The sequence below is a fragment of the Balearica regulorum genome, chromosome 7, assembly GCF_011004875.1.
Source record: "Balearica regulorum gibbericeps isolate bBalReg1 chromosome 7, bBalReg1.pri, whole genome shotgun sequence".
Lineage (NCBI taxonomy): Eukaryota > Metazoa > Chordata > Aves > Gruiformes > Gruidae > Balearica > Balearica regulorum.
In genome coordinates, this window is record NC_046190.1 from 7408210 (window position 1) to 7416816 (window position 8607).

Genomic DNA, 8607 nt, shown 5'->3' on the forward strand with positions numbered 1-8607 from the left:
TTAACATAGGGTTTTCCCTTACCTTTTCAAGGTCATAGGAAGGTTAGCTTCAAATTGCTGCATAAGCTTGAAAGGGAAAATGACAAAACACGGATTAGGAAAGTACATGGTCTTATTTTTAAAAGGTTGTTCTACTGAATGGTGGAGGATGGTGGTCACCAGGAGGGTGAAGTGCAAGCAGGGTGAGAGGAATGCTCAAAATTTTGTAGTTTGAGCTTTTTTCTACATGTTTTGAAAAAGGGTGTAATGACAAGAAAGATTTTGATGTTACAGCTGGGTGAACTTCAGTTACAAGAAAGATGTATGTTTTTAAAGGTGTTGGTGATTATCCATGGGCAAAAACAATCAGGAAAATTAGGGAGTCTCTAGCTTGGTTGCTTTCTGGAAGCTATGATTTAATTACAGAAGAAGTAATCGGGAATAATATATGGCAGGTTAGTGAAATCCTACCATTGGGTTATTGAAGATAATCTGGTAGAGCTTCCTGACAGGAAGCTATATTTTAAGATCCTCTTTATGTATAAAGAAAAGCATCATGGGCAATCATCTGGGCTTTGCAAACCATGCTAGGTCACTTTAGTTCTGCCTTTAGAGACACGGAGAGTAACTGACTGAGGCAGACAGTGAATGAATTATTTTGACTGCTGAAGAAACTAATTTTACTCTTTACAAGTAGTGTTTTAAATGGAAAAAAAAAAAAAAAAAACAAACCCCAAACCAAAAACCAAACAAAAAAACCAACCCTGCGTATGAATTCCTGCTCCTGTAACATGATTTTTCAATGCTTCCAAAGATACCTGAAGGGTCTGACACGCAGTCCCATGATAAATTAATGGTAGCTGGATGTCCAAAACCAACAAATCATCTTCAGGCAGTTCAGTCATCAAGAAGCTAATGTCAATTTACAGTAAAAAATATCTTCCTTCATATAGAAATAGAAATTGGTGTGTGTGGGGGAGGGGGATATCAGAAAAAAGGTTGTGCAGTCAGTTTATAAATCAAGGGCTGTGAGTACCTCAAATGTTCTTCAAATATTGCAGCATGGAAAAATATCAGGGAATCTCCATCATTTTTGCCTCTTCCACCTCTGGTTACGCCAGTTGTTGATACTGCATTCCCACTGATTGTACCATCGTTAAAAATAATACAAACAGAGAATTCAAAGAAACTCACGAACAAATACTTTATGGTATTTACAAGGTGCATTTTTTATGAGTTGACTTTTCTCCTCTTTAAGCAATGCTTCATCTGTATCTAGTAAAGTCCTAGATGAGAAACAGTTTACTAGATATAGAATATTAAATATAAATATTGGGTGGTCATAATAGAAAAGTCTGAAAATGGTTTTAAAAGAAACCAAAGAAGCTTTCATATAAACAGCTAGAATAAATATATGAAAATTTGGATTCTCTTAATAAAATGTACATCATATGTGCATAGTTAAGAAAATGTCTATATTCACATGCATGTATGTGTGAGAATATATATATATTTGTGCACTCACATAGTTCAGCTATACATGTATACACATATTTTATACATTTATAACATCTGTTTATTATACTGATATATGGTTTTCAACACTGTTGGGCTGTTTCAAACTGTTCAAAACCAAAACTGCTTAACGCAAAATTCTAATATACCAGCTGGAGGTAAACGTCACCCTTCTAAAATAATGATCTATAAATATGGCTTTTGTTTTTACTGTTTACTCCAGTTAAATGATATTTTTAACTAGTGCGCTATCCTGAGGACATGGAAGCTTTCCATACATATATATACAAGAATTGACCATTATTTAGTAGAAATAATACCAAATTACACTAGGGTTAGAAAGATACTAAGCAGCCTGAAGCATGATACAATGGTTGAACTTAAAAGTTCACTTCATTTGCAGAGATGTTACTGGTTCCGGCTGTGTTCTCTGTATAGGGGAGAGGGAGAAAGTATATGTCCAGCTGGAAATTAAATGAGCTACCCAGGGCTTTAAGTTTGGACTCTGAATACACACCAGAAACTAAACAAAGAAATGCCCAAGGTCCACAACATCGACTCAGAATAAAACCAGCAATAGTAGTTGAATCATGTCACAATAACCTGAGATACATTACCTCCTACATTCTTCCAGGGAACTTCTTCAGGTGACACTTTGTTTAATAATGCAAAATACTCCTATACGTAACCTTTAGAATCTCCTTTAAAGTCTTGAGTGATGTATTTTCATCATTGAAATTTATAGTAATATCAGCATTGGTAATTTATGTGTTTTAATTTAAAGCATCTGTTTTTAATTTATAGAGTTCAAGGTTTTTTCAGCAGTTGCCCATGAGTAAGCATTTGATCTTGATTCTATATTTTGAGTCTATATTTGATGACCATCTTTCCAATGTGTGGGTTTTCATTTAAAGTTAAATGACTTTGTCTCAAACTAAAACTCCATTTTTCACAAGCGTTTTTAAATAACTAAAAAGACTGGTCTGCGTTTCAATCAGCTTGGACAATGAAAACAGTCCCGTTCATTTCACATTTAATTTTGGTCATTCTCACCTTCGTTTTTTTTTTGGTAGACTGATTCAGTGCTGCTGTGCTGGATGATATTGAGACATAAGAAAACACCACCGTAACAGAGAAGCGCTCCTATTAATTTTCAAATAACAACCAGGCTTAGTGCTTCCAGTTAAAAAGCAACGCTCTTTCTTTGTGAGACATGTGGCCTTGAGCAGCATTCTTAGCTTCCCTTGTGGTTTTAGGATGACTCATGAATTTTGATGGTTTTCTTGAAGACCCAATTGCTAGAGTCCTGTGATGTATTTGAATTTCATTTTGTTTTAGAGAAAATGGAAGAATTTTCCAGCTACTTGGCTGCAAAGAAGTGGTCAAGAATGCAAAGCTCAAAGACATGAAGACATTAATTAAAGAACCCAATTTCCTCATCTGAAGACGCTATAAATGAGGAGGGACTCTCTGAATACATGGGACTGACAGTACTGCAGATCTCTTGCGTAAGAAGTTACTAGGATGGTTCCCTAATAGCAATTCCTTGGTTTCAAACCAAAGTAGTTCAGCTTGGATTGCTCCTAGCTGCTTTCATCTGCTGTCCTTGTCCATGAGTTCTGTAGCAATGGGCTTTCCCTCCATATGGATGGTGGCACTGGTCATGAGAGCTGTGTGGAAAGTTGGTTCAAACAGTGCATTTTGCACCTGCAGCCCCAAACGCTCCTTCTCTAGCAGAGAAAAAAAAATATGGTGTGAGGTCTTTCGTTGCCCCAAAGCTAGGGATGCTCTAAGAATGTCTGTGCCTCATTCTTTATAAAAGGTTGGTTTTCTGTGATTAGGTATACCTGTGGTACTTAAACCAACAGGCTCTTGCTCCAGTTCTCAAATACATGAAGTCTGCCTGATGTATATTCCCTGCCAGCAAAGAAGGAGGCACTGAAGACCAGAATTATGGGAGAAGGTGACTAGATACACTTATCATTTAAAGTAAATCTTTTTTTTTGCTCTTTAATTAATTCATTAATTACAAATTAGCTTCCAGGATTTCATAGTAGGAAGCTTTATAATTATCTAATCTTAACTCCTGTGTAACGTACCAAAGAGCTGTGCGTTAATTTGCTCTCCTTTCCATAACTGATGGTGGATATAAATAAGAGATTCAGTCAGGAATATTACTCTATCAGGACTCATTTCTCTGCAAATCATGATACCGTATGGTACATTTAATCAGGAACACAGCAAATTTCCAGGATTGGAAAAATTTTAAATCAAGGCTGCGAGATCTCTCTCTAGCTGCTCCACTTTCATCAATATGAAGCACATAAGTCATCATAACCTTGGACTGAATTTTTGGTTACCAGCCTTTTTGAAGTGATTTCTGGTTTTAAGAAGTCTTGGTTTCCTGCCCAGAAGCCGGCCATGCCGGGAAGCCTTACTGAAGTCTTTTATTTGTTTAGCATTTTTACCAGTACCTGACTGTAATAATACAGCATTTTTATCCTGTGAACACAACTCTTAGACTTCTGGAGCTCTAAATGGGAATGTCCTGCTTTTCTGAAAGGACAAAGTATGCCTCTTTAGAAAGTAATCCGAAATAATTTGCCTTTGGGTATAAGAGCTGTAGGAGTGTTGGAAGGTCTCGGACCGTAGTCCTGCAGTAAGCCAGTTTAATCAGAGTCATGGTAGCAATTTTATTTGAAGAAATTTAAATTAATCTCTCTCTCAAAAAAAAAAAAAGATTTACAAGTCCAAATCTTAATTAAATGCTATATTTTAAATTCTGTGAATAATATTGTTTAAGAAACATTTAATCATTGTATTTTCTTGTTTAGGATTAGCTGTTTAAAGACAAAAGACTCTAGGCTCCAATTAACTGCTGCCAAAAATTAATTTAAGTAGCCTAATTGACAACTTGCTTTAAGCTACATAAAATCTTGGCATAAAACTTATTGTCAAGGGAAAAATATTCCTAATTTATTACTTTATTATAAATGAAACTATTGACCAAAGTGCACTTGCTCTACTGCAGCTGTTATGTAAAACAACAATATGTAGATGACGACGATAATGAGTCCTTGTCCTCATGTGTAAATACACGTTGCTCTAAAATTGCGCCGGTTGTTAATGACTGACTGTTCGGTGCCACCAGGCTAGAGAATAGCTGCGGAAGAGGCAGAAATCTTGTTTTCAGGCAGCGCTGCTGGATCCCAGCCCTTTCCCTGTGATGCCTCCCCTGTCGTGCAATGCTCGTGGTGGTGAGACCGGGTTCCTGACGGGCTTCAGACAAAGCCCACCGCGAAAACTGAGCCCGACTGCCTTCCACCTCTATGCAAAAGAGAAACGTAAACTGTTCCACATGTGGGAGCAGAATGTGATCGCTGTGGGGAGAAGGTAGCAAGGCTATTAAATGTAAAACCAGGGCTGAACAATCAAAATACTTGTCCGCGAGTGTGCGAGATACTCGGATATCTGTGAACAGGGAGAGAAAATTAAAAGCTGTAAGTACATACTGTAAAGCTCTTTAGTTTCTTGTTTATGGTCGCAACGGGCCAACTTTCAAAGCCACTTCTTGAAACGTTGCCCGTGGTTTTCCACCTGCAACTAGTTAGACACAGAAGTCCTGTATTTTCTGCACTGGCACAGCTAATTTGCATCCCTGAATACCCAGCTGATTTACAGAGGCATTAGTGCCTGCATGGGGCACGGTTCCCCGGCCGGACCCCTCCGAGCGTGGCGTGCTGGAGAGGCAGCCCTCTCCCCACACCCACACCCACACCCACACCCACACCACGGTGCGGTGCTGTACCTTCTGCCGTTGGGCTTTTCCACCTGCTGTTTCTTGCCATCCATCCGTCTCGACCTGCTGCAACGTGAGCCCATCTACTTCATGCAATGTTAGCCATTACATTGTGTGTTTTTCCTCTTAGGACTGCGAAAAATGATTGCATCAGGAAGGTAGCTTACTGGCGTGCAGCTTTTCCAAGGAGTCTATTTGAAGGCTAAAAAGGTTGCTTGGAAAATATAGTATCTTGGCTCAATTTTCATTGTCTAGGCACATTTCATTTCAGAAAATCACAAGCTACCAACCCAACCATGTCATTGCGATTTTTCAAGCATTTTCTTTTTGTGTGTGTGTGTTTTATATCTCGGTGAAGTCACATCCCCCCCAGGCTATTGGAACAAAGCTCAGCTGAGAGCTGAACGTACCCGAACGAGAGGAAATTACAAAAGGAAAAGTTAATGTCTAAAACCATTAGTATGGGCACTTCTCCCACAGCCTCCGTGAACCCTGGAGCAGCAAAGTAAGTTCACTCCGAGAGGCACGCTGGCTCAGAGAGATGTTCAAAGTCCGGTCTGGCTGAGAACCTGCGAAACCAAAACCCTCCCAAACCAACAGCCCAGCATCCATAAAGCCTAAAAGATGCTTTTGAAAAGCTCCCGGGGCACTGTGACCCTTCACACCCCTCCTCCACTGAACAAACTGTTTAAAACCCGAGATGTGTTGCAGAGATAAGGAGCACTAAAGAATTTACAGCAGGTGCTATTTGAAGAGACTTCGAACAATGCAGAATTACCTGTGCCCATTTAAGTCCATTAATCTTCTCTTGTAAAAATAGCAATAAACAGTGATTTAGAAGCAGGGAGGAGCGAAGCTGGAAGCCCTGAGGTTAATAGAGAAAAAGATCAGTGCTTGTGGTTAATTTTCTGTCTGTGCAACAAGTGACTGAACTGCTGAAAAATGTAACTGCAGGTTCAGCTTGGAAAATACCAGATTACAACTGTTGTGGCTGGTATTATTTAGCAGATATATGACAGGGCTTCAACCGGGTGATACTAGGCGCTGTATAAATATGCAAGCAGTAGCATCCGCTGCACAGAAAGAGTTTACAAACTGCAAAGACCCCCCAGAACGGATAGACAGGCTCCCACCCAAAGCCCAGGGAAGGCACTACAATAAAGGGGTGTGCTAAAACAGAGCAACTGCCTGAAATTTGAAGGTAAGCAACAGTGGTTAATCACAATAATTACCACCCACTTAGCTATTATCTCAGTTGCGGCTGCTGATGTGTCCACAGCGTGTACCCTCAGCCTCAGAACAAAGTCTTATTTTGATGGATAAGGTCTGTTTTTTAAACTAAAACAAAAAAAACCAAACCAGAGACCTGACCAGAGATCACTGGAGCCAAGGGGGATTCTTTTCCACTGGAACAAGCCCTGTGGCATCAGAAACCCATCAAAACAAAAGTGATTTACGCAAATACAGCCGTAGAATATTTTCTTCCCGAACGAAAACAAATGAGCTGGCAAAGTATTAATTTAAAATACTTGACTTGTTAATGAGTGTTATATATTATAAAGGTTGCTTCTGTAAGGACTTTCTGCCTTTGCTCTGCAGGTGGCTGTGTGCCTGCCCTGATCCGGTATGCGGTACCTCCCCCGAGGCTCCCGGACCAGCCCTGCGCACAGCGATGCCCACGCTGCCGGCTGGCTGGCAGCTCTCTTGGGAGCAAAGATGATGGTGACTGTAGTACGGCTGCTGAAATTTTAGTTGGTATTAATACTCTTCAACAAGTTAACATTAATTAAAAATGCCCTTGGTTTTCTTCTGCATTAAAAAAAAAAAAAAAAAAAGGATTTCTGAAATCATTTTTGAAACTATTTTGGTCTTGGGTTTTGTATCAACAAGGGCTTTCTCGGTATCACTCATGTAAAAACTCACAGAAACAGCTGACCCTTTTAAACCTAGCAAGCTCAAAATAACTATGACAACACTTTTTCTTTCATTTTCAAAAAGCAATATATTTCTGGGTTTGATCACATTTATGTAGAAAATTGTTGTATTTTTTTTTCAATGAGGCATTCATCTCAACAACAAATGATGAAAATACATACAAATCTGAGAAAGAAACTAGCATTATTTACAAGTTTTTGTAGGATAATTAATATTATTCCTAAAGTGAAGTGGCTGACTACATACTGATTTAGTCATTTTAAACTTTACCTAGTGGAAATATGTGCCGGGATTCCCGCGCCGCACAATGCCGCGGCGTCAGCGCCGCGCCGCGCCGTGTAATGAACCCCAAGTGGCCGCCTTTCACATCTCAAGAGCCGAAACTGGCTGGATGCTGAACACCGCTGCTCCCAGCTCCAGCCTTCAAGTGACTATTTCGCCCGACAATAACGCTGAGAAAGGCACAAAGCCCGCTGCTTCTGCCGGGCGCTTTTGGATGCAAACTGGCCAAATATGTTCGGGTCAGTGGGACCACGATGCTCTTTGTTGGCAACTTAAATGCAGCCTCCGTCAAAGGGCAGGGGCTGGCAAGGACAGTGCAATTTAACAAATTGCATTTTTGGAAAGTGCGGGGGATGGTGATTTTTTTTTTTTGATTTTTTTTTTAAATCATCCCTCTGATCTGCAATCTGGATAAGGTTTGCAACAAAGCAAGGTAATTCTGGAAATGTAGAGGCCTCTAACTGTACAGCACAGGTTATTTTTCAACTTTTCTTCTGACTTACCTGAAAAGAATTCCTCTCCCCCGGCTTCCTGATAAGGAACTCACCCTCCAAATTCCCCACACAGCACAGCGAGACGGGGCCAGTGGCGGGGAACGATGTGGCACTCCCCCAGTTTCCTACGCTTAAGCTTTCGTCTGTGAAAAATCCTTTTTATTAAAGGCAAACTGCAGTATAATTGAGCTAAATCTCCAGCCTCTGTTGGAGGTAGCAATGCCACGCACGGTTCATTGCAATGCCTGCTGTCCGAGGGATTTTTTTATGAGATCATATTTCAGGAGGAAATAAATTTCCTCCTCCGGTCTGATGCAATCAGTTTACCAAGTGGTAAATAGCTAGGGATATCTCGTGTGCTCTTTTGCAAAGTGTTTGCGGATATTCAAGGATGAAAGTTGCCAAAGATAAGATCTTAATCACTGAAATCTGGAGAGCGATGGAGAAAATGGCCCCACAGGGATGTTGGGGCAGGTTCCCTGGAGGAAGCCCAGGCACCCCCTGCAGATGCTCAGCACTAGCACGACCCACAGGAAACTATTTATCAAATCGCCCGTCCCAGCACAGCCCTGCTGCGATGACGGCTCCCAAGTGACAGTCTTC

At 40.4% G+C, this 8607-nt stretch overlaps 1 long non-coding RNA gene across 1 annotated transcript; it reads right to left on the reverse strand.

The window, feature by feature from the left end:
• Positions 1-3295: 3295 nt before the first annotated feature.
• LOC142602486 (uncharacterized) lies at positions 3296-8246 on the reverse strand. Its single transcript, XR_012836234.1, has 4 exons — positions 8014-8246; positions 6072-6158; positions 5303-5425; positions 3296-4965 (listed from the first exon to the last, which is right to left on the reverse strand). It is a non-coding gene; the product is annotated as an uncharacterized LOC142602486 (long non-coding RNA).
• Positions 8247-8607: the final 361 nt, after the last annotated feature.